The sequence below is a fragment of the Dasypus novemcinctus genome, chromosome 7 (genome assembly GCF_030445035.2).
Source record: "Dasypus novemcinctus isolate mDasNov1 chromosome 7, mDasNov1.1.hap2, whole genome shotgun sequence".
Lineage (NCBI taxonomy): Eukaryota > Metazoa > Chordata > Mammalia > Cingulata > Dasypodidae > Dasypus > Dasypus novemcinctus.
The window spans coordinates 64,276,907-64,302,912 of record NC_080679.1 but is presented as its reverse complement, the minus strand read 5'-3'; the positions used below and the strand labels follow the sequence as shown (position 1 = coordinate 64,302,912).

General features: G+C 38.0%; 1 pseudogene; it reads right to left on the bottom strand.

Moving 5' to 3' along the window:
* Positions 1 to 8,563: 8,563 nt before the first annotated feature.
* Positions 8,564 to 12,501, bottom strand: LOC101439182 (protein ILRUN-like; annotated as a pseudogene).
* Positions 12,502 to 26,006: the final 13,505 nt, after the last annotated feature.

The following is a 26,006-nucleotide window of genomic DNA, read 5'->3' as shown; positions in this document are numbered from 1 at the left end:
TTGTTTTTTGTTTTTTTGTGTGTGGGTTTTATTTTGGCTAGGAAAGCTCTCACCATAAGAAAACCCTGGGAAAGTTAACAGAACTGATTCTGGACACGTAAGTAATATATAGTATAATAAATATGTACAAGGAAGAGAAAACATACTCTTACAGCAAATCAAATATTTTAAATTGAAATTAACGCAGACATCTCCCCTTTATTCCTGACTTTCTCCTTGTCTCTTTTCTAGCTTTCCTGTTTCTTGGTTGTTTCTCTGTAGCTCAACAGACGCGCCCAGGAAGTAAAATCTCTGAAGGGCTTATTCCACTAAAAGATTAAAGTATATTCTTTGTACTCTCAAATGAGTTGGCCTGTTTAATATGTTGCTAGTACAGATTCTCCACAGATTCTGCATGCCTTCCTCATTTCCTCTTTTTCCAACATAATTTCTGTTTCATGGTGAATGAAATGTTACTTTCAGCAATTTCAAAGTAACTTTATCTTATCCGCATGATTTTAGGAATCAGAGAAGAGGCCAGATTAAATATTAACCTTTAGCTGTGTTCATGCTGACACACAGGCAAATCAGACTTTTCTGGGCTGATGTTTGGCGGGGAGTCCTATTTATTCAACTGTAGGCTAGAAATTATGGAATCCATGCAAAGTTAAGGCCTGCTTTGTGTGAAATTAAATGATAAAATGAACAATAGAAACTTGGCAAGGTGTTCTTTTTTATTAACCAAGTGAAGAAAACCTCCTCTATTATAAGCTTGAAGGCTTTTTGTTCTTCCTTTTTTTTTTTTTTTAACTTTTGTACCACTCTGTCTTTTATTTGATTTTTCTTTTTAGTAGTGATAGGGAGAGGGGAGCAGGTGTTCCTAACAGGAAATCCTCCATCCCTGATGGGGTGGTTAAGGTCTCTAAGATTTCCTGACATCTCTGTGGATTGTCTCATAGCTGTAGATCTCTACCCCCCACCCCCTGCCCTGCCCCATGATATATGGATTATCAGGTTACCGTGTTGACTATTCAATATCTGGGGGTTCTAGTGGGTTGTAGAAGACCATGTAATGACCACTGTTTTCAAGATGACAGGGCTGACTCAGATTCCACTGACAGGTGGAATTGCATATTTATGTTTGACCAGTGAAAGTAAAGATCAGTTAGAAATTGTTTTTTAATTCTTCTTCTCTAATTTACTTGTGAGAAACACTGGTTATATACCCTCCCTTTAAATATATAAAATTGTATTCTTCCTAGCTGGATCTGAAATTGCTTTTTTCTACAAAACTCAAAGTTTATACCATACTATTTTCATTTAGCCCAAGCTAGTAGTAGCATTATCTTTAATCAGCGGCAGAGCTGGGAATCATAGCTTTGGCACAATTTGTTGAATTTCAACCTGTCATTCCACATATCACTTAGCTTTCTAGGTGGGTTTCTACCTAACAATTTTTTTTTTTCCTTTTTAAGAAATATAAAATGTTAATTTTCTTTTAGAAAAAGAAATCTGCCTATCTTTGTCATGAGGAATGGGATAATTAGAAATTGTTTAATAAATTGGTGGACTGACAATCTTAAACTTCTGGCAGGACCATCTAATCATTTTTTGTGGCATTTTCTTCACTTTAAAAGACAGGTGTTACTATATTTCTACTTTCCTAAGGCTTATATACTGTCACAATGTTCTCCAAGCTTTTGAAAACTTGCTAATGATTTAATCCAATTGTTAAATTATCCAGAAATACAAGTAGCAGTGAACAAAAGCAATTGGATAATCTTTAGCTAGATGTATTCTAATTTTATAGTCATAGATTCGTGGTTCAGGTTTGGCTGCTTTTGCACTCAGAGAAAAAAAATGACCTTATAGTAAAAATCAAGGTTAACAAAATTTTTAGCATTTAAAGATTTTTTACATTACCTCCTATGTTAAGTTTCTTTTCCTATAAAGGGCAATATTTTTCTGAAGTGTTTGTGTGTGTGTATGTATGGTTAAATAGTCAAAGATTCTCCAACCTCCATAGATACTTCCTGCTGGATCCTCCAGTGATATATTTTAAGTAGTTTGTGATAAATGCAGTCTCTAATTCCTTATTTGTATTTCTGTCTCCTCTCTTGCCTCCCTTTTTTCCTTGACCCTGAATTCTTTTCTTATCTGGCAGAACTGCTGGAATCCCTGCTGCTTACTCCCAGCTAGAGACACTGTTTCCTGCAGAGGGGAGGAAATGTTGCAGCTCCTCCTTAATTGATAAGAGGTGCAGGGCCCTGCTGAGCAGCGGCAATGCAACAGATCCCTGCTTCAGCAGAAGTGGGTGTTCTTGAGTTGTTGACCTGGACGGGCAAAGTGCCAGGAAGGACGACTTAGTGAACTGAACTGGTCACTGGTCAAGCTGTGACTGTATCTACTATGGAATGATCATGTCAATTTGGACAGATGACTCTAAGTACGGAGATCATTGCATTCACTATGATTAATGTTGATAATAAGTAGATACATTGACATACTAGTCTTTATATTGAGTTGTTTTTGTTATGATTATTATTGTTTAAGAATTGCATTTTCTAATTAATGGAAGTACTTTAGGTACATTATCTATAATAATCATTTTTAATGACAACGAATATGGAAATTAGACGAGAGCATAAAATTAAAGATATTTGAATAATTACAGTGCAATCAAGTCAAAATTACTGATGCCTTTATTCAACACTGGATTATGTGGAAAACAGCACAAGAATATACGTGCTTTGGAAATTGAAAGTATACCAGATTTTGACAGCACAACTGCACGAATTACCAAGTAGTTTGGGTAGTTTTGTTTTGTTTTTCCCTCTGTGAATGTCTATCAGGTAAAATATAGTTGTAAGGTTAAGTTTTTTTTTTTTTTTTTTGACTTTGTAATAATATTACATTAAAAATATATATGTGAGGTCCCATTCAACCCCACCCCCCCACCCCCCCTCTCCCCCCCCAACAACACTCGTTCCCATCATCATGACACATCCATTGGATTTGGTAAGTACATCTTTGGGCACCTCTGCACCTCATAGACAATGGTCCACATCATGGCCCATACTCTCCTCTATTCCATCCAGTGGGCCCTGTGAGGATCCACGATGTCCGGTGATCACCCCCGAGGCGCCATCCAGGGCAGCTCCACGTCCCAAATACGCCCCCACCTCTCATCTCTTCCTGCCCTTCCCCATACCCATCGTCCACCATGTCCACTTTTCCCAATCCAATGCCACCTCTTCTATGTGGACATTGGATTGGTTGTGTCCATTGCACCTCTATGTCAAGAGGAGGCTCAGATTCCACATGGATGCTGGCTGCCATCCTCCCATTTTCAGTTGTAATCACTCTAGGCTCCATGGTGTGGTGATTGTCCTTCTTCAACTCCATCTTAGCTGAGTGTGGTAAGTCCAATAAATCAGATTGTAGGTGCTGGAGTCTGTTGAGGCTCAGGACCTGGCTATCACATTATCAGTCCAGAGATTCAAATCCCCTAACTATATCTTAAACCCCAACGTTAACTGCATGTAAGGTTAAGTTTTGAATTCAATTAGATGAGTAAACCTGTTTTGCAAATACCTTGTTAAACATGTTTGCTCTTTGAAAGCATAGTTGTGTACCTATGTTTGACCTAGTGTTCAGGTAATAGTTAAGTAAAATAAACTGGCCAACTGCATTGGGCATTGTTGGGGCAAGACCCCTTTCAGACAAGGCTTTTCCAGAGGACAGAAACAATTGACATGCAGGGATTTTCCAGATCATCAGGATTCCTGATAAGCAGCACCTGATGAGGAAACAAGTTTCAGTCCTGTAGAGAGAGCTCATCAGAATGAATAAGTGTATCATACTAATCAATATATATCTACTTCCCACTTTGTAACACTTCCATATGTAAAATGGAAACTTAATGTTAGCCAATGGGAACATTTCCTCACTTGCTTCAGCATTCGCCCAATATGAGCTTCCCTTTTCCACCCTTTCTACTTTCTGAATGCGGTGCTGCCCAGTTCTTGAATAGTTCAATAAAGCTGTGGGATCCTAAACTGTATGAAAAGTTTTTATTTAACCACAGTGAAATATGGTGAAATATTGTTGTTATTGTGTAAAGAGGTGTGTTTTCTAACCAATAGAATTGATTATAAGGGAAATGTAATGCAGTAAGTCAATAACATTAAGTTATAAGCATATAAAATGTACTTGGAGGAATTTGTAAATATAAAATAATGTAGCTTTATATAGCAGATATATATATATATTTTAAGATTTATTTTATTTATTTATTTATTACCCCCCTCATTGTTCATGCTTGCTGTCTGCTCTCTGTTTCTGTTTGTTGTGTGTTCTCTGTTCTGCTCATTTTCTTTTTAGGAGGCACTGGGAAGTGAGTGAACATGGGACCTCCCATTTTGGAGGGAGTCATCCAATTGCTTAAGCCACATCCTCTGCTGGCTTGTTGTGTCTCTTGTTGTGTTTCCTTGTGATTCTTCATTGTGTCTCCTCGTTGCATCATCTTGTTGCGTCAGCTCACTGTGCCAGCCTGCTCTCTTGCTCGTCTTCTTTAGGAGGCATGGGGAACTAAACCTAGGACCTCCTGTGTGGTAGATGGGTGCCCAACTGCTTGAGCCACATCCGCTTCCTAGTAGATATACTTTTTCAAAAAAATTTCTCTCCCCTTTCCCCCCAACCCAGTTGTCTGTTCTCTGTATCTATTTGCTGCATGTTCTTCTTTGTCTGCTTCTGTTGTTGTCAGTGGCACAGGAATCTGTGTCTCTTTTTGTTGCGTCATCTTGTTGCGTCAGCTCTCCGTGTGTGCAGTGCCATTCCTGGGCAGGCTGAACTTCCTTTCGCGCTGGGCGGCTCTCCTTACGGGGCGCACTCCTTGCGTGTGGGGCTCTCCTACCTGAGGACACCCCTGCGTGGCACAGCACTCCTTGCATGCATCAGCACTGCATGTGGGCCAGCTCCACATGGGTCAACAAGGCCCAGGGTTTGAACTGTGGACCTCCCATGTGGTAGATGGATGCCCTAACCACTGGGCAAAGTCTGCTTCCCAGCAGATATTACTTTTAAATGCCATATTAGTGTTGCAATGTAATAACTTAGTGGATTTAAGACCATAGGTCTTGGTCAGTGGTGGGGATTGAATTATGTCCCCTACAAAATACATGATGAGGTTCCCAACTCCTGGTCCTTTGGGTGTGAACTCATTTGTAAATAGGAACTTTGAAGATGTTGTTAGGAGCCAGAAGCTGGAAGTCAGCTGGACCTAAAAGAGAAAGGTAAAGACCTCACATGTGCATGGCCATGTGACAGAAAAACCAAGGAACCCCAAAGATTGCTGGCCAACCTGAGTGGAAGCAAGTCTTCTAGCCTCTGAAATCATGAGCCAATAAATTCCTGTTGTTAAGCCAATCCAGTTCATGGTATTTGTTTAAAATTTAAGACAGTAATATATATGAAGATACAGATTAAATACGGTAGAGTGGGCTGTGAATTTTCTACTTTCTTAAAACCATAAAAGTGAAGCGAATTATGGACAAAATTAGAATAAGACCAAATGTGGTAGAAGTGTAGGTTAAGGGTAAACTGCACATCCAAGTCCTAGTTTCCTTGGTAAAGGGACCTCTCTTTTTTTTTTTAAAAGATTTATTTATTTATTTCTCCCCCCTCCCTCCATTAATTGCTCTCTGTGTCCATTTGCTGTGTGTTCTTCTATGTCTGTTTGTATTCTCATTAGGCAGTTCCAGAAACCAATCCTGGGGCCTTCAAGAGTGGGAGAGAGATCATTCTCTTGTGCCACCTCAGCTCCCTGGTCTGCTAAGTCTCTTATTGTTTCTCCTCTGTGTCTCTTTTTGTTGCATCATCTTGCTGCATCAGCTCTCAGCACTGGGCAGCACTCCGCATGGGCGAGCTTGCCTTTACCAGGAGGTCCTGGGTATCCAACCCTGGACCTCCTATATAGTAGATGGGAGCCCAATTGCTTGAGTCACATCAGCTTCCCATGCATGTTAATATATTTAAAAAATTGGGGATAACTGTGGTAGATCAAGTACTGCTTCCCCCTTCTCCCCCCAATATATCTATGCCGTAATTCCTGGGTGCTGTGAATGTGTTATATTACATGACATAAAGGCTCTGCTGATGTAAGTAAGGTTATGGACCTTAAAACAGGGAGATTTTCCTGGATTATCAGGGTGGGCCCAAAGTAATTGCAAAAAAAGTAATTACAAAGTAATTAGCCTTTAAACTAAATAGAAGAGGAAGACAGAAGAGTTGGTCAGAGAGATGTGGCAGAAGAAGACAGGTGATGCGGCAAAGGGGAAGTTGGAGAGAGTCCAAGTGGGAGAAGGGTTTGGCTGAACTGTTACTGGCTCTGTCATGCAACAACTAGAGAGAGGCTTTAGGAACTAAAAGTGGCCCCCAGCTGACAACCAGCAAGAAGACAAGCACCTCGCTCCTCCACCCACAAGGTACTGGATGCTGCCAACAACCTCAATGCACTTGGAAGTGAATTATTTCCTGAACCTCTGGATAACAGCCCAGATGGCCAACACCTTGATTTTTACTTGTGAGAACCAGAGCATAGAAACCAGTTAAGGCAACCTGGATGCTGGGGAAGTCAGGGACTCACCTTCTAACCATCTTCCAGCACTCACCTACCCCTGCCCCCTTTTTTATTTTGTGCAGATGTTTTTGTCTGTTTCCATTTCACAGCCTGGTGGACGTGTTAGATCTATTGAAAGGTCTGACCATACCTTAAACCCAGAAACCTGGAACAAGCAGTTCCAGTAGCTTATCAGGACAAGAACTCTCAGTGGCAAGCCCCTTCCTCCTGGGGATGAGTAAGTACCCTGCCCACAGCAGCACAGATTTGTCTCTCCTCTGCATCTCCAAGTGAGGCATGTAGAGCTGCCATCCACCAACCCCAGACTCACACAGATGTCCTCCCAGACCCGCCCCAATGGGATCTCTTCCCCTGCTCTTTTGGACCCTTTGTACTGTGTAAGTAACAAAGTGGTCATTCATTTGCTCAATGTTTCTGTTTTGCCTGGGCCCCTGTTTCCTGATGAACCATATAGTAACTCACTCCATGCTGGACATCTGTGAGATAATAAACGCATTGTTTTAAACTGCTAAATTTGTGGTATTTTATTACGGCAGTGAAAGAAAACCAAAACAACAACATAGAATACAATGCATATATCATAAGTGCGCCTTTTGGTAAATAGTTCTACATCTAAAGCCCCATGTAACCACTATCCAAATCAAGACATAGTTTATTTTCAGAAGCTTAGAAGGTCTACTTCTCAATACCCTCCAGCCTCTCCCAGAGGTAGCAAATATTCTCATTACCATAGATTAGGTTTGAACTTCATAAAAAGAAATCTCAGGAATGTACTCTTTTGTGTCTAGCTTTTTTTCACTCATCATTATGTCTCTAAGGTTTTTGATATTATTGCACACAGCAATAGCAGTAATATACTGCTGCTATGCAGCTTTTAAAAATTTCATTGTATGAATATATCACAATTTATTTATCTATTCTACTGTTGATGTGTATTTGTAGTGTTTAACTATTATGAAGAAAGCTGCAGTGAACTTTCTTTCCCCCCCTCAAATAAAGTATTCTTTATTTTTAAAACTTTGGGAGGTCAATGCTGACATTAGGCAGGGACAGACTTAACCATTTGATTATACGGGGGGGGGTGGAGGGCCTATTGCTGCAACATTTTTAATCAGTGAGTGCACAGGAATGCTCACAAGATCCTGCCACATGAACCACTTACAACATCCAGCTCTAAGCACCAGAGCTTTATTCAACCAACCAAAAGTAAGCAACAGGAAGCATCATCAGATTAGCAGAGCATGGAAGAGAAACAGATCAAGAAGCCAACACCTCAAAGAATGTCTCACAACAATCAGAGTATTTTAAATCATTGTTAACAAACAATTCTCTCACTTACTCCTTACAAATGAAAAAATCAAAATATTACTTCTGCCACTCTGGATTGTGGGTGAGGAGGCCTATGGGCCCCAACAGATAGATCAGGCCTCAACGAGAAGACATGCAAACAAGGTAAATAAAAGGAAAACCCAATTACAGTATTTAGGATAAATAATTGAGTTTGTCTTATTTCCTCAAACAAATAAGAAAAAAAAAAAACAAAAAAAAAAACCAGCCCTCCCCAAACCTAACCAAACAAACAGAAAAACCAAGAAAACCCAAAGTAGGAACAAATTTCAAAGGCTTGTTGTTGTTGCTCTAAGTCTAGTATATATTTACAACTGGAAACATGGCTGGTGATATTTTGACTTTTTTTTTAATGCTAAAGGTGAAGAAAGACTTTGCTCTTTCAACACCCAAACCAGAGCAGAGAGAAAATAGCAAATTATAAATGTGGGTAAAGCAACATCCATAGGACATGAAGAATTGGGAAGAAGGGGCAGGTTTTTGTATTGTTGCTATCAGTAGAAGAACTGACCTGTTTTAAAGAACCCCCTTGGGGAGCAGCATTCAAGGCTTCTAGGTTTTCCACGAAGGGGTGTCACAAATCCCAAGGCCTGCCGCTTACTCCTTCTCCTCTTCTCTGAGGGCACCTACCTTACTGTAAATCACTACTGATAAGTTGTTTGAGTGAATGCTGGGGTACAGACTTACAGAATTTTGTGAGTCTATCTAGTTCTTGCTCAGTTTGGCCAGGAGCAGGAGCCCATGTGTTTTAACTGATAGAGTGGAAATGGAACTCTAGGAACTTTTCGATTTTCATCTGACTTTCTGATTCTTTTGGGAAGAGGCAAACTAGTTGACATATTTGCCTATTTTCCAATGTGGCTGCGTGTTTAACTCTTTCCAAAGATGACAGCTGTCATGTTACCCCTAAAACGTCCACCCTCCTCCACATGAGAATCACTCAGATGGTTTCTCCATGGAAGAGTCCTGTAGCAGTGCCCACCTGCCACTGTCCCTGATACATTTCTGCTCTGCTGGGTCTGCACATCTGGGTGCTGACCTCTGCAATCTCATCACCACCATACTCACATGTCCAAATTGGTCTCCTGGTGTAATTTAGACAAAGAGCTAGAGCCCAGGCCTTTGCCTAGGTCTTTGCTACAGAATACTGGATCTGCCTTTTTAAAATTTTTAAATTTTTTTGTTAGAGAAGTTTTAGTTTTACAGAAAAACCATACATAAAATACAGCATTCCCAAATACCCCTTTCTTACATATGAAGTTTTCCCTATTATTAACACTTAGCATTGCAGTAACTTTGTTACAATTGCTGAAACAATATTATTACAATTGCATAGTTTGTTTAGTACAGTCTTACATTTTTAAAAAAATTTTAATCTAGTAACATAAACAATCTAAAATTTCCCCTTTTAACCATATTCAAATATGTAATTCAGTGATGTTAATTACATCTACAATGTTATGCTACCATTACCACCATCACCAAAATTTTCCATAACCCAAACAGAAACTGTAACAGTCAAGCATTAATTCCTGATGCCCTGCCTCTATCCCAGCCCTTTGTAACTTCATTCTAGTTTCTGACTATGAATTTGCTTATTTTAATTATATCATGTCTGCGAGGTCTTATAATATTTGTCCTTTTGTGTGTGGCTTATTTCACTCAATATGATGTCTTCAGAGTTCATCCATATCGTCTCATGTATCAGAAATTCATTTCTTTTTTATGGGTGAATAATTTAACATTGTATACATATATATACATACCACATTTTGTTTATCCATTCATTGGTTTGATGGACACTTGGGTTGCTTCCATCTTTTGACAATTGTGAATAATGCTAATAAGAACATTGATGTACAAATCCATTTCAGTCCTGGCTTACAATTCTTTTGAGTGTATACCAGAAGTGGGAATGTCAGGTCATATGGTAATTCTATACTTAATTTTCTGAGAATCTGCTGAAATGTTTTCCACAATGGTTCATCATTTTACATTTTCTCTAACAATGAACCAGTGATCCTATTTCTCCACATATTCTCCAACCTTTGTTCTTTTATGTTTTTAAAATAGTAGCAATTCTAGTGGGCATTAAAAATGGTATCTCATTGTGGTTTTGATTTGTATCTCCCTAATGGCTCATGATGTTGAGCATCTTTCCATGTGCTTATTGGCCACTGGTATATCCTCCTTGGAGAAATGTTTTTTCAAGTCTTTTGCACATTTTTAAATTGAGTTTTTTGTCTTTTTTGTTGTTGAGTTGAAGGATTTCTTTATATATCCTGCATATTAAACCCTTTTTGGATGTGTTTTCCAAATATTTTCTCCCATTCTGTAGTTTGTCTTTTTATTTATATATTTTTTTCTTTTTTGCTTGTGCTATTGGTGTAAAGTTTAAGAAACCAGTGCCTAACCCAAGGTCCTGAAGATGCTTCCCTATGTTTACTTCTGTGAGTTTTATAGACTTGTTTCTTATATTTAAATCTTTGATCCATTTTTGAGTTAATTTTTGTATATGGTTTGAGGGAGGGGTACATCTTTCTTTTGCATAAAGAGAATATTCTTTCCCCAATGAGCGGCTTGGTACCCTTGTCAAGATCTATTGCCTATAGATGTCAAGATTTATTTCTGAACTCACAATTTGATTCCGTTGATATATACCTGTCCTTGTGGCAGTGCCATGCTGTTTTGATTACTGTTGCTTTTTAAGTTGGGAAGGGTAAATCCTTCAACTGTTTTCCTATTTTTCAAGATAGTTTTGGTTATTTGGAGCCCCTTACCCTTCAATATAAATTTTGAAAATATTTATTTCTTTATTTCTCTTGCCGCCCAATATTTGTGCTTGGTGTCTGCTCTGTGTCCATTCTGTGTCCACCCATATACTCTGTGTGTTTGCTTGTCTTCTCTTTAGGAGGCACTAGGAACTGAACCCAGAACCTCCCATGTGGGAAAGAGGTGCTCAATTGCTTGAGCCACCTCTGCTCTCTGCTTTGTTTTGTCTCACTGTGTTTCCCCTTTGTGTCTCCTTGTTATGTCGTCTTGTTGCATCAGCTTGCTACACCAGCCCAGTGAGTCAGCTTGCTGTCTTGCTCATCTTCTCTAAGAGATACCAGGAACCAAACCCAGGACCTCCCATGTGGGTAGGGAGGCACCCAAATTCTTGAGCCACATCCACTTCCCTCTATGTAAATTTCATGATTGTTTTTTCCATTTCTGCAAAGAAGCTTATTAGAATTTTTATTGGGTTTGTGTTGAATTTGTAAATTGCTTTGGGTAGAATTGACATCTTAACAATATATAGTCTGCCAATCCATGAACATGGAATGTCCTTCCATTTTTCAGATCTTCTTTAATTTATTTTAACAGTGTTTTGCAGTCTTCTTGGCACAAAGTCTTTTATATCCTTGGTGAATTTATTCCTAGATATTTGATTCTTTTAGTTGTTACTGTAAATGAATTTACTTTTCTTGATTTCCTCCTCAGAAACACTACTGATTTTTGGGTGTTGATCTTGTATCCTACCACTTTGCTGAATTTTTTAATTCCCTCTTCTACTTTTGTTGTGGATTTTTCAGGACTTTCTCTGTGTAGGGCAATGTCATCTGGCAATAGGGAAAGTTTCACTTCTTCCTTTCCAATTTGGATGCCTTTTATTTCTTTTTCTTGTCTAAGTGCTCTGGCAAGAACTTCCAGTACAATGTTAAATAGCAGTGGTGAAAGTAGACATCCTTGTCTTGTTTCAGATCTTTGATAGAAAGCTTTCAGTCATTCACCATTGGGTATGATGTCAGCTGTGGGTTTTTCATATAAGCTCTTTATCATGTTCAGGAAGTTTCTTTCTATTCCTAGTTTTCCAATTGTTTTTATCAGAAAGGGGTGCTAGACTTTGTCTACATTAATTGAAATGATCATGTTCCCCCCCCTTTGTTCTATTAATGTGGTATGTTAAATTAATTGATTTTCTTATGTTGAACTACCCTTGCTTAACTGGGATAAATCCCACTTGACCATGGTGTATAGTTGTCTTAAAGTGCTGTTGAATTCAGTTTCCTAGTACTTTGCTGAGGATTTTTGCATCTATATTCATATGATGTTGGTTACCAAGTTTCTTTTCTTGTGATATCTTTATTTTGCTTAGGTATTAGGATGTTGTTGGCCTCATAGGATGAGCTAGAGTCATCACTCTTCAGGTTTTTGGAAGAATTTGAGCAGGATTGGTGTTAATTCTTCTTGGAATGTTTGGTAAAATTCCCGTGAATCATCTGGTCCTGGTCATTTCTTTGGTGGGAGTTTTTTTTTTTTTTAAATTCTCCCCTCTTGTGGCTTTTTTTCCCTTGTTGTCTGCTTTCTGTGTCCATTTGCTGAGCGTTCTTCTGTGTCTGTATTTATTTTTTTAATTTATGTCCCCCCACCCATCTTGTGGCTTGCTTGCTGTCTGCTCTCTGTCCATTTGCTGTGTGTTCGTCTGTGTTTTTGCTTGTCTCCCTTTGTGTGTGTGTGTGCGTGTGTGTCACCTTGCTGAGTCGGCTCTCCATGGTGCCTGTGGGCTGGTGGCACTCCGCAGTGCCCGGGTGAGCCTGCCTTCACAAAGGTAGACAGGAGCCCAACTGATTGAGCCACAGCTGCTTCCTTGATGGGAGATTTTTGATGAGTGATTACTAGTTATTAGTCTGTTGAGATCTTTTATTTCTTCTTGAGAATCAGAGTAGGTATTTATGTGCTTCTAGGAACTTGTCCATTTCTCTAGATTATCTAATTTATTGGCATACAGTTGTTTATAATATCTTCTTATAGTTCATTTTATATTTGCGGGGTTAGTTGTAATATTTCCCCTTTCATTTTTGGTTTTGGTTATATTTGTGTCCTTTCTATTATTTCCTGGTCAGTTTAACTAAAGGTTTGTGAATTTTATTGATCTTTCTAATGAACTAACTTCTGGTTTCATTGATTTTCTCAATTGTCATTTTAATTTTTATTTCATTTATCTCAGCCCTAATTATTGTTATTTCTTTACTTCTCCTCTCTTTGTGTTCATTTTCTACATCCCCCAGTTGTGAAATTGGGACTGATTTGAGAACATTCTTCTTTTTTTAATGTGGCATTTATAGCTACATATATCCATCTCAGCACTACTTTTGCAGTATTTCATAAGTTTTGGTATGTTGTGATTTCATTTTCATTCACCTCAAGAGGTTTCCTAATTTTCCTTGGGATTTCTTCTTTGATCCATTGTTTGTCTAAGAGTGCATAGTTAATTTACACATATTTGTGAATTTTCCATTTCTCCCTGTTTTTTATTTCTAGCTTCATTCCATTTTGGTTGGAGAAGATACATTGTATGATTTCAATATTTTTGTATTTATTAATACTTGTTCTGTGACCAAACGAATGCTCTAATTTAGAAATGACCCATGTGTACTAGAGAAGGATGTGTATTGTGTAGCTGTTGGGTAAAGTATTCTATATATGTCTTTTAGGTTTATTTGGTTTGGAGTATTGTTCATGTTTTGTATTTTCCTCATTGATCTTCTGTCTAGATGTTCTTCTATTATGGAAAGTGGTATACTGAGATAGCATACTATTAATGTAGAACCACCTATTTCTTCCTTCAAATCTGTCAACATTTACCTCATATATTTTAGGGCTGTGCCATTAAGTGCATATGTATTTATAATTACTATGTCTTCTTGTCTCCTTTACCATTATTCAGTGACCTTTGTCCCCCAGAACAGTTTTGACTTAAATATAGTTATACCCTTGCTTTCTTTGGTATAGATATTTCCCCCATCCTTTCACTTTCAATCTACTTGTGTATTTGTATTTAAGGTGAGTCTTTTGTAAGCAACAAGTAATTGTGTCATTTTTTAAAATCCATTCTGCCAATCTCTGCCTTTTGACTGAGCAGTTTAATCCATTTACATATAAAGTAATGACTAATAATGTAAGACTTTCTTCTGCCATTTTGCTATTTGGTCTTTGGAAGTCTTATACCTATTTTTGTCCCTCAAGTCTTCCATTAATGCCAACTTTCATATTTATTTGGATTTTTGTGGTGTATCATTTAACTCTCATCTCATTTCTTTCTGTAGATATTCTTCATATAATTTCTTTGCAGTTACCATGGGAGTTAAATTTAACCTCCCACATCTATAACAATCATGTTTGATTTGATACCAATTTAACTTGAATAGCATACACATACAGAGTTACTATACCCTCCTGTGCCCCAACTTTTTTGGTACTTGTTACCACATATTCTTTGTACATTGTATGTTCAAAACCATACATTTATCATTACTTTTCATGTATTTGCATACATTAACATTTTAATAAGTATGATCTCAACAGTGAAATAAACAGTGAAATAAACTGCATGAGGTTTTGTGAACTCTCTCTTTTAGAGAAAGAATTGGGTTGGCAGTTGTGAGGTATATTAAAAGGGACTTGAAAAGAAAATGAAAGGGATATACTAAATCTTTTGCTTGAAATATAGTTAGACATTGTACAGACTTGTTTCTTCTCCTAGCATGGCTACAACCATAATGAATAAGTGAAATATTTGTGAAGCTATGAGGCCTCACCTGCCTGACTTTTCTCATTTGCTACAGGGCAAGAATCCAGAACTGGTTGATGGTCAGTGGGTGCTTTTATAAATTGGCTTGTACTGTTAACCACTGTGGTAGCCTCATTTGCCCTCTGGCCTCTGCTGCTGCTGAAGACTTGGAAGGGGGAGGGGATCTGCCTTATCATCAATCTAGCTGATAAATGATGTTTTCCAATAAAAATGTTTAAAAGTTTTGCCAGAGTAGCTCCACATTCCTCTTAAATATTTTCTAAAATTATCAGGATATTTAAAATTATGACACAATTAAAATATATTACTTCTGCCAGATTTAATATTTTTCTTGCAAAACCAAGTTCTGGATTCTTTAAAATGTTTAATGTTTATTTTTGAAGAAGCTTTAGATTACATAAATGTTACATTGAAAATATAGGGGATTCCCATATATCCCCCCCACACACACACTTTTCCCCATTAACACATCTTTCATCAGTGTGGTACATTTGTTACAATTGATGAACACATACGGAAGCATTGCTACTAATCATGGTCTATTATTTCTATTATGTTTTACACTTTGCACTGCACAATTTTATAGGTTTTGACAAAATATATAATGCCCTATATCCATGATTGTAACAATTCCAATGTCCCAAAATGCCCCATGTTGCACTTCTTCCTTCTCCCTTCCCTCAGAAACTCTGGTGAATACTGCCTTTATAGCAATGTTACAGGTTCTTCCATTATTAGATGATAATAAGTCTACTTTAATCCATAGTTGCATTCCTTAGTTATATTTGTTCATTCCTCAGTCTTGAGGATTTGGGGATGGTGATAGTCCACTCTGTTTCTGGCTGAGAGGGGACTTAGATCCCATGGGGCAAATGGATGGAACTGTCTTGCTTGCAGTTGTAAATACTCTGTTTTTTTGGCATGGGCATTGTCCATCATCATCCTTTTGTTAGTTGTCCTGGGCTAGTCCCATGAACTGGAGAGTAGGTATTGGCTGCAACTCTGCTGAGATTCAGGGCTCAACATCATATGAACAGTAATTTTTAAGACACTTCCACAGCTACAGTTTTCCATAAAAGCTTTTCTATCTTTTTTGGTGCCCTCTGCTAACAGGCAATTGTTTTCTTAAGATAGTTCTTCATTCTATGTTCACAAAAAGGAGAACACCCTTTATGATGACTAAGGATCACAGAGAGACATGGACAACATTTTTAGCTGCTCCTGTTGCAAACAACTGCTATTCATCTCAACACTATTGTTAGCACCATTGTCCCAGTTCCCTCTTCTTCATAATGAATTACTTTTGTCTTGTTATAGAAGAAACTTTGAGGTATTTTAATGTTGAAGACCTTCGATTTTTCTCCTGTGGCCATTTCTTCTATGATATAGATGAATAGAAACTCTAATTCATTTTTGTTGTCCTTTATTAGCCAGAGGAAAAGTAAACAACTTGATTGTACTCAGAGCCTGTCTCATGCCTCATTAGCTACTGGGGGTTAGCAGGCGGCAGCAGCATTACATGGCTCTTCAGAAACATCTGATTTATTTTTATGAGCAAGTTATAGTCTTTAAGACATGAGCACCAAAGTCACAAGAGGTGCCATATACATCATCAAAATGAAAGATGTTTTCTTATATGTCATGAAATAACCCATGCATGTAATTCCTTTGAGGAGAAAAATAAATAGTCGCTTAGGACAAACTGAGTTTTTTAAACCATGTTATACAGTTGTCTTTCCAAATTCAATGGTTTGATTGCCTTGGCAAGAGATAAAAGGCACATAAACATCAACCATTCTTTCAGTAGAATCTACATCTCAGAAGAATGCAAAGGCTCACATTTTCTCAGCTTAAGGTATGATGCTTTTGTCCTATTTTTAAAGAAAACGTCTCCATTAAGAGGACTGCACTTACTCCCCCACCCCCTTAGGCCATATTTCCTATGTTTAGAAAAGTTGTCTTCAAATGATTTTACTGATGGTGAATGAACAGGATCAAACATCCTCTCATAGCAGAAGTGCTGGGTAGATAGCCTTTGTATAATAGATCTCAAGTTAGTATAGGATGCCATTTGGATCTATGGAACAATAACAATGACTTTACATTTTACAATAGTTTACTATTTACAGATTGCTTTCTCTTAGTAAGCCCATAAGGTAGGCATGACAGGTAGTCTTCAACCCCTATTTTTCAGATAAGAAGACCACATCTGATGTTCATTTAGAATGCTATTGAGTGTCAGAAAATCAGTTAAAATTTAATTTTCCTATGTAATGCTCTTTATTAGGGTCCTTGGTCTCAATTTTAATCAGGTTTTAGTTATTCATAATTGCTATTCCAAAAACTTGTAAGAAAAATTGTTCCTTGATGGCTTGGCATAATTAGAGCATCAAACTCAGACTTGAGCATCAAAGGCCCTGAGTTCTAATTGGGATCTTTTAATTTAGGGAGGATGCTACCTACCTTAAGCAGGTTTCTTACTCAGCAATTAGAAAAATATTTCAGGGGCCTACAAAGTAGAAAGTATATTAGGTGATAAGAAGTATTAAAGGGAAGTGGATGTGGCTCAACTGATAGAGCATCCACCTACCATATGGGAGGTCCAGGGTTTGGTACTCAGGGCCTCCTGACCCGTGTGGTGAGCTGGCCCACATGCAGTGCTGCCGTGTGCAAGGAATGCCATGCCACACAGGGGTATCCCCTGCATAGGGGTGCGCCACACACAAGGAGTGCTCCCCTCAAGGAGAGCCGCCCTGTGTGAAAAAAGCACAGCCTGCCCAGGAGTGGCACTGCACACACGGAGGAAAGCTCATGCAGCAAGATGATGCAACAAAAAAAGCAACAGTTTCCTGGTGCAGCATGACAAGAATGCAAGCAGACACAGAAGAACACACAGTGAATGGACACAGATAGCAGACAACAGAGGGGAAGGGGAGAGAAATAAAAAAAAACAAATCTTAAAAAAAAAGAAGTATTAAAACTTGTTGCTCTCTAAGGAACTTACAGCCTGCTTTTTAGGTTTATTGAAAAGAATCAATTCATAATTACATTAGCATGTCATACAGCAGTTGGGTCATTGCATCCTTGAAAACTGAGATCCTTTTTAGTTCTTCCCTCATTTTTGTTTTTTCTGGTAAGAAACCAGATCTCAGAGAGATAAAATGGTGTAATAGGGCCCCAAAGCAGGCTGATAGCAGAGCTGTGCTTAGACTCAAGTGCTTTGGTGCCTGGTTAAATATTTTTCTGCTTCACCACAATGTGCTACCACAGCAGTTGGGCAGGTTGTTAGTGAAAGAAAAGTCACTGTTTTCTTAGATTCTAGGCCAAAGAGGAAGAAAAATCCAAGCTGGCTGCTGAAAGATGGGCAGGATCGAGGTAAAGTGTGGATCAAATTGCTCAGATTAGCAGAACAAGGATTAGACAGATTTGAATGGGGCTGGCCCTTTCTTCTGTTAGAAAATATTGGGAAGTAAAGCCCAGAAATCTAACTACAGTGTGAAATCTTGGCGATATTTTATGGAGATACATTTTGTAGTGGAGAGCAGGAGTGATTGTAGTATGTGAGAAACTAAAGTAAGAGTGGTCAAGTAGAAGGTTATTGATGCTGTGTAGGTATTAATGATGAGAGAGCCCAAAGAACAAGGTAGTTGTGGAAATTAAAACAACGTGATAGATATGAGAACTCTTGAAGGAAGGACTGATAGGAATCAATGACAGCTTGAATTTAGGAAGTGACAGAGAAGATGCAGGTAAAGGAGACTGAAGTTTGAGCACTGATTAGGAAAATAGAGAAATGAACTGCCCTGAGCAGAAAAAGAGAAGTTAAAGGGGAAGCCAGCATTGAAGGGAAGGTGATACTTTTGGTGGCCTTCATGTGAGAGGTTAACAGCTACTTTCAGAAGGTAGATGGAAAGACACCTTACATTACTAAAGACATCATGGGCTAAGGGCACAGATCTGGAAATTATCTGCATAAAAAAAGTTGCAGTTGAAGATATGGCTGTGGAATTAAACTCCTAGCATGGGAGTATAGGGAGAGCTTTAGGAAATATACAGCTTTGGGAGGAGGAATGGTCTGGGGAGATAGGAGTCAGTACAGCAGTGTAAGCCTAGGAGGATCTGGGTTGACCTATATATTAGTCAGGGTTCTCTAGGGAAACAGAACCGACAGGAGATGCCTGCAAATAATAATAGTATAAGATTTGATAAAATTGTCTCATGCAACCTTGGGGATGCACAAGTCCAAATTCTGCAGGGCAGGCTACAAATCAGGGGCTTTGATGAAGGTCCTTGATGAGTTCCCAGGAGCCTCTCTGAATGCTAAGATCACTTTCAAGGCCTTCAACTGATTGAATGAGATGTTACTCATTGCTGACAGCAATCTCCTTAGTTGTTGTGGACATAACCAGCAATCAACTCACTGATGGTTAAAGTCCATGAAATGCCCTTGTATTACAATTAGCCCAATGCTTGCTTGACCAAAAAACTGGGCACCATTACCTGGCTGAGTTCATACATTAGCCTAACCATCACAATCTAGGAGCAAGAAAGTCAGAAAAGTGTCAGAGGAAAATTCACTTTCAAGAAACAGGAGTTGGGAAGTGGACGTGGCTCAACTGATAGTGCATCTGCCTACCATATAGGAGGGTCCAGGGTTTGATACCCAGGGCCTCCTGACCAGTGTGGTGAGCTGGTCCACGCTCAGAGCTGCCGTGTGCAAGGAGTGCCATGCCATGCAGGGGCACCCTCACATGGGAGTGCCCCATGTGCAAGGAGTGTGCCCTGCAAGGAGAGCTGCCCTGAATGACAAAAAGCGCAGCCCTCCTGGGAGTGGTGGTATACACATAGAGAGATGATGCAGCAAGATGATGCAACAAAAAAGAGATGCAGTTTTCTGGTGCTGCTGAGGGTGCAAGCAGACATAGAAGGACACACAGCGAACGGACACAGAGAGCAGACAATGGCGGGGGGTGGACGGGAAGGGAAGAGAAATAAATAAAATAAAATAAATCTTAAAAAATAAAAAGACGCAGGAGTTGCTAACTTTTACAAGAAGATAAAAATGATATATTTTTAAATTTTATATTGAAAGAATATTATGATGAAGTGTAATAATCTTGTTTAATGGACCCAGCAGATTATTTAATCTTGTTTCCCAATTCCACAGGAATGTATAGGTAGGAGACATTTCTAGAGCTTCCTTGGATTGTTTTCCATATTTCCTAAAAAATAAAGAAACAAACCCAGCAAAAGAAACAAAATTCTGTAAAATAAACAACCTTAAATAGATGTATAAAAATATCACTTTTTCTTCATGAAAGTATCAATCTCCCTTTGATTTGTTTCATCTTCATTTTTTATGGTGTTAAAACTTCACAGATTTATTGTTAAAAAGAATTCCTACTAAGAGTGTAAAGGAATTGGATGAGTGTTCTTTAATTTCTCTGTGAAGTATCACCCCAAAGAAAAAACAAATAGATTTTGACAAGTACACAAAAGAGATTTACTTTCAGAGAAGACTTAGTAATTCTAATTAAGAAGATTTGAAGCAAAGGATCTTCATTTCTTAAACCAGCTTGGAAAAAAAAAAGCAGACTCTTTAAAATAAGCATAGTGGTTTTTTTTTTTTAATTGGCGAGAGTAGGGAGAGGTGTGAATTACATTACAACTTTAGATGTGTGGAGAATTTAATAACTTTAGTAGGTTTACTGTGAGCTCTTGACATTCAAAGTTAACATAATTTTCATTTTCTTTTTTTTTTGTATCAGATATTAGAACATACTTGGAATTACTTTCTCAAACTTAATTTGCCCTAGAGCTTCATACTTTTTACATTTCTTCATATCTGTCAAATGATAGAAAAAATATTTTGTCCATGAATTATCTTAGGCATCATAATATAAGTCAATATAAATGAAGTTATTTTTTACGTATGTAAATAACTCCTTAAAATTTTTTTTCTCTGTGTAAGATTTTTATTAGACTGCTTTTTACCCCAAAATACCTATATTAGAAGATTCAGACAAAAAGGCACAAACTCACATTACATAAACAAGGTATTCTAAACAGTTCTACAAAGTGTATTTTGTTAAAGACGAGCCACTAGGAACTAACCAAAAAAAGTCAGGGAGTCCCGGAAGGGACTGTGAGAGACTTGGGAGGATATCCATGTGCCCCTAATACTGACCTTGTCCCTGACTTCTCTCCATGAGAAGACTAAGCCCAGTATCCCTCCTACAGAGGCAATGCTTCTTCCATTTGGGACCAAGTCTCTGGAAACGTAATGGAAGCAGCTGGTGGGAGAAGGGGATTGGCACATCCTCAGGTAGAACCCTAGGAGCCAAGCCCTTCTAAGTGCTTGTTAGTTTGGGGGGGGGGTGAGGAGGGAAAGGGGCACTTAGAAGCCAACACTGTTGGCAGCAGCAACACTGTCCATGGTGGTGAAGTGGACCTCAATGTTTATGAGCTCAGCTCATGTAGATACTTTTGTTTCAGGTCAGACTAACAATTCCTTAAATTTTATATGGTACTTGGCTAGACTGACTAAAAAAACCCTGTCAATATTTTTAAAGATTACATCTAAAATTTTTTTAAAAGCATAGATACATTTATAAAATATTTTGTTTTACTTATTTGATTCATATTTAAAATTATTTTTGCAGTGTTGATTCCTATTTTGGGTGATAGGAATGACTTATTAAATAATTTAATTTTGTGGGAATATAATCTGTATACTACAGATTTAAATTTGTGTTTTTATACTATCGTACTTTTTTCTCTCCAAATTTCCTCAATTTTCTATCTCAGAGCCTGCTGCATCTATATCTTTTCCTAAATGAAATGGGAAAAGTCAGAAGTGGGGATCTAGATTTTGGATAGAAATGTTTAATTTGACGTATATTTAATGCCTACCCAGCAAGCAGAGAGCAAGGTAGAATACAGTAATACCACCTCAAATATGAGATCCCCAAATTATGAATTTGAGATCAAATGAAGTTACTTTGTAGATCTTTTTGGCAACCAAAGAATTTGTATTTCATTGTATATATATGGTAGAGTCACAATTCTGTGGATAATTAGAAGAAAAGGAGAGTGGGAGTTGGGAATAATAAAGGAAGTAAAGTTGATGGCATAGATGGGACAGAGATTTTTGTAGCAACTGGGAAAGACTTAAAAGATGAATGGAAGAAATCTTGGGTCTTGGGAAGTTCTCTAGAAGCCCCTAGGAGGAAGGAGGGACTAATCAATTGAGGCCTCAGTGTGCTGAGGATCTGAGAACCAGGAGAGACCACGAGGCTAGAGGTAGGGATATGGGGGTGAATTTTGAGTCATACAGTTAGAAAGACCATGGTCATTCACAGACAAAGAAGAGAGATATTACAAAGAATTATGTTATCTTCAAAAAAGCAAAAGTAATTTATAAGCATGTCCTTGCTATTGGGAGGAAAGTTGTGAGAAGAGGAGATTCTGAAAAATTGTAGCATGCAAGGGTACAATACCTATTATTGTTAATTTAGATGTATAAAATTTATGGCTAATGTCCTTATTTCCAAGCTTTTTTCCTTTTAAATGTATTTTTTAATTTATTTTCAAAAGATACATAGATCACAGAAAATGTTACATTAAAAATACAGAAGGTTCCCATATGCCCCACTGCCCACACCCTCCACTTTTCCCACATCAACAACGTCTTTCTAGCATAGTACATTCATTACAATTGATGAATACATTTTGGAGCAATGCTACACAGCATGGATTATAGTTTACATTGTAGTTTACACTCTCTGCCAGTTCATTGTGGGGTATGGCAGGATATATAATGTCCTACATCTGTCCCTGCAATATCATTCGGAACAACTCCAAGTCCTGAAATGTCCCTTTATCACACCTCCTTTGCCCTCTTCCTTCAGCAACTCCCATGGCCACTGTCTCCATATCAATGATATAATTTTTTCCATTGCTAGAGTCACAATAAATTCATAGATGCAGAAAAAGCATTTGATATGCTGTTTTTTATTATTTTGTTTTGGCAGTTAAGTGTGTTTATTAGGCTTCTCATGGATTTAGCTGTGATTTTTGGTCCCCTAAACCTGTTCTATGCCGTTAATTTATTGATTGTGAATTATGCTGCAAGGATTTTTCTGAACCCCAAACCTCTGTGGTGTGGAAGAAACTATTGTATGTTTGCAAAAAATAGACTTAAGTTTCTGTAAGAAGGATTTCTGAAAGTAAAGCTAGACATACCTAAAAAAATTTAGGCTGATTTCTGTTAGCCATAAAATTTAGGTTCTTTAAAGTGGATATGTAAAACCTGCTTATGGACTTTCAACATGAAAGTTGCCATCTTTTAGACATTTTTCCCAAGGTCCAAATCTCATCTTAAAAACCAAGTTACCTCTGCTAAGAACCTGAAATTACCTTTTAAGTCCTGGAATATAATGGTGATGATAGATACACTTGTATGTAACCTTGGGTCCTGGGATTCACCAGCCCTTGAATATAACTGATCTTAAATTAATAGTCAAAGAAGTAATCACATTTCCACTTAGACTGATCTGAGTCACATCTCCAAACCTCTTCACGTAGCTCTTCATGGATCGTGATGTCACAGTGTACTCAGGTATAAGTATGCTCATATGTTTTTACTTTGGTCTCCTCACCCAAGAGCTCTGTTGTGGCTGCTGCTAATGCCCACTGTGGACTTTTCATCCACTCTGCTAAAGGCACATCTTTCCATGTGGCCAAGGGCACCAGTTCACCCTTCCCTTGTAGGCTCTCAGGTTTCAGCCTAAGTGTCACCTTCACAGTGATGCCTTACCTGACCCCCCCATCTTGGTGAGGTTCCTCTATTCTGTGCCCCCCTAGCACCCTGTGCTTCTAGCTTGCAGACTTGCACACTTATAACTATTTAAGTAATTTCTGTATTTCTTCAATTTTTATGCACACCCCCACCTTAAACTTTTCAATATTTTAAAATATGCAATGTCCTATAATTGAAAAGATCAGTTTATGTGGTAATTTTCCTTTTTTCATGGAAGTTATTGAAACAATGGTGTCTCTTACTATTGAGGGCATCTTAGAATTGAAGTAATATGGTATTTGTGTGTGTGTGTAGACACTCCTCCTTGCTGGGCTCTAAACTTCAAGAGGGCTGGAGAAACCTGTCTTGTTTCTCTCTCTACAGTGAATAGCATGGCACCCTGCTTGTAGCAGGGGCTCAATAAATATTGGGCTGATTTATCTTGCTCACTCTTCTTTTGATCCTAATAAGACTTTGAGGGAGACAGTTACCTGAGGCCAGGGACCATCCATTCATTCAGCCAATATTCATTGCATGTCCACTAATCACTCTGTGATGCTGGGGCTACATGACAGGAGTTCCTGTGACAAGTTCTTGTCACAGTTAAATGAGAACCAATAATCACACTATGTGGCAAGGGCTTTAGAAAGCTATGGATGAAATGATACAGTAACACACAGGGTATGACTGACTCCTTGGAGGAGAGTGATAAAGCTTCGCAGAGGGGTAGCATTGGAGCTGGACCTAAAAGTTATGAGTAATTGTTCCATAAAGTCACATACAATCACATACTCAAAAGGATTCAAAGCAAATTAAAAAACACATACAATGCAAAAATTAAGCAATCAAGAGATAAATCAGCATAAACTAAAGGTGGGCTACCTATTCTGTTGGAAATTTCCTAGCAGTCAGAACAAACAAACAAAAAACCCCATGATCAGTTACACTATTTACACTTTCTAAAAGCTAAAAGCCTATTGGTTCCTTAAGAAAGGCAAAGCCTTATTTTTGGCATCCTGAATATCTCTCCTTTACATTATGGATAATTTTGCTTATAAAAAGTATTGTAAAATTGTTAAATTGCAAATTTTGGACTCAGACCTGGTTCCGGTCCAAGTTATGCAAATTTCTAGCTTTATGACAAACTCTGGCAAGTTGTGAATTCTTGTCAAGCTTCCATTGCCTCACGTAGAGATAACAATAGAATCTTGTAGATTTATATTGCGAGGATTGAATGAGATAGTCCATGTAAACCACTTACCACTATGTTAGCTACCTTTAGGAGCAGTGAACTATTGTATATTTGTTAACAGGGGATTTGATGAATAGTAAGAGAATTTGTTTTCAATAATAAATCTCATAGTTGTTTGCAGAACAGACTGGGAGTGGGAGGAGGGGCCAATACTGGGCATCAGGAAGCGCTTGGGCTAGGCTGGTGATGGGCTATAAGGATCTGAACTCAGGTTGTAGTAATGGTGATACAGGGAAGGAGCAGATTTCAATCTCAGGAAATCAGAACTGCTTTTATTTCTGTGTTTTCTCTCAGTGGCAATGCTGGGTGGTTGTGTTTTTTTTTTTTTTTTTTCAATTTTAAAACGTAATTGTAGTATTAATCATAGTCCATGGTTTAACTCAGGGTTTATTGTGCTGTGCAGTTCTTTGGATGACACTGTTGTTTTTCATCTTCAATAGATATAGATGAACCATAGACATGGCACCCTGGTATCCTCTGTATTATGCTTTCAGCTATAAGCTTAATACAGTTGCCACACCAGGCAAAATTGAGGATGGTATCTGTGCTCATCAGGTGGCACTGCCTAGGAGAGGTGAAAGTTCTCAGGTATGTCAGCTGTGATTTCAATTAGAAGAATGTGCATCTGCTTTTGGTACCTTTAAAATAGATGAAGAGTTTTGCATAATCTCTGAAATTATAAGAGGTGCACACACCTTCAGTTTGTAATTCCTGAGAGGTTATAGCTTACAGGTATTAAATTTTAGTTATAATTTCAGTTGCAATAACTTGTTCAGACAAAGCAGGCATCTCTCTAGTGAAATTAAAACACAGATACATCACAAAAAAAAAAGTAAAAAAAAAAAATGGAGCTGACGTGGCTCAATGATTGAACTGCTGGCTTCCCACATTCGAGGTTCCAGGTTCAATCCCCGACCCTGGAACCTCCAAAAAAAAAAAAAATTTAAAAACAATAACAACAACATAGATACTGACTGCCAAGTGTATATAACCAACAATATAGAGTGACTTCAAATTGCGAGGTTTCCCTCAAAACCCCATGTTTCTGTATCTCAAGGCAGCACAGGCCTAGAAGGAGCTGTGCTAAAATTCCAACATAGTTCCCTTTTGCAGGCAATTGTTCTAGTGATTCCTTCCTTTTAGCATTCTGCCTTTGCTCCACTTTCCTTTGACACTTTCCTTTATAAATATGAGTGTGCCTGTGTTGAATTTAAATTGTGAAAAAGTTGCACAAAGTTTAAAGTGTTAATGACTAGGTAAGTCATAATTTCGAACCAGCAAAAAAAAAATATGAAGGGAAAAATAGGATCACAGTAATTTTGTAACAAAAGTATGTCTGTTTAATTGTTTATAAAAGAAGTGGGAAGCATTTTCAGTGAAAACAGCTAATTATTTTGGTTTTTCCTTAAGGAAA